Consider the following 1444-nt stretch of genomic DNA (forward strand, 5'->3'; position numbering starts at 1 on the left):
ATGCAGGCAGGAGCTGGGATGCAGGATGGTGATGGGATGCAAGCAGGAGCTGGGATGTGGGATGGAGCTGGGACGCGGGATGGAGCTGGGATGCAGGATGGTGATGGGATGCAGGCAGGAGCTGGGATGCAGGATGGTGATGGGATGCAAGCAGGAGCTGGGATGCAGGATGGTGATGGGATGCGGGATGGAGCTGGGATGCAGGATGGTGATGGAATGCAAGCAGGAGCTGGGATGCGGGATGGAGCTGGGATGCAGGATGGTGATGGGATGCAGGCAGGAGCTGGGATGCAGGATGGTGATGGGATGCAAGCAGGAGCTGGGATGCAGGATGGTGATGGGATGCGGGATGGAGCTGGGATGCAGGATGGTGATGGGATGCAGGCAGGAGCTGGGATGCAGGATGGTGATGGGATGCGGGATGGAGCTGGGATGCAGGATGGTGATGGGATGCGGGATGCAGATGGGATGCGGGATGCAGATGGGATGCAGGCAGGAGTTTTGCAGCCTGTGGGTGGGGGGTCCCATGGGGCAGGGGCTGGCAATGCTGCTCCGACTGGGACAGCCCGTGGCCCCCCAGCGAGTCACTTCCCGGAGCAGCAGAGCTCAGCTGAGCCCGTTCCCAGGCACAGTGGCCAGCAGGGCTATTTTTAGATCTGCCTTTCGCTTTTTTTAATTTTTTTTTTTTTTTCCTGGTCTTCGCCTTTGCTCAGTGCTGCCCTCAAAACCCCGGGGGAAAGAGAAAAACACTGAGCCCCGGGTGGGTGGGAAGCTGCGTTGGAGGGTTTTCGGAGCACCCCGTCACAAGGACATGCTGAGTCCAGCCACAGTGCATGGCCAGGATACCCCCCAGGCCACCCCACTGGGATTTAAGCCGCCTTCAGTGCATCCGCAAGCAGCTCCTGCCGTAACATCCAGCCCTGTTTTCATCCCACCAGTTCAGCCACCCCCCGCCCCAGGGCTGCAGTTCCCACGGCTGCTTTACCAGGTACTGATAAAGCCCAAAAAAGCTCGGGCAGGCACAGCCAGGGCACCCAGCGCCGGAGGAGGAGCGGGGCGATGCTGCCGAGGACGTTTTGCCTTCTATGGCCATCTCGCTGCAGCGCTGGCACAGAGGAGAAGCCCTGAGCCTGCGCAGGCACTGGAGAAGGGGAAACAAAAACAGACAGAAAAAGCTCCTTTTCGCCCTCTCGGGGCCTCCAGACAAGCTCAGCATCAACAGGCCCTTGTACAAGAAGCTGCCACAACCCCACAGCATCATCCCCGAAATCCCTGCATCCCTCCCAGCAGCACTGGGGCCCGGGACAAGGGGCACAGGTACCACCAGACCCAAAACATCCCACCCCAGCCTCAGAAGAAAACACAACACACCACAGAAAAAGAGTCACAGCAGCCTCTGGGTATATTTTTTTTCTTTTTTTGTTGCATTTCATATATTATCCAG

This window comes from Caloenas nicobarica, chromosome 10 (genome assembly GCF_036013445.1).
Source record: "Caloenas nicobarica isolate bCalNic1 chromosome 10, bCalNic1.hap1, whole genome shotgun sequence".
Lineage (NCBI taxonomy): Eukaryota > Metazoa > Chordata > Aves > Columbiformes > Columbidae > Caloenas > Caloenas nicobarica.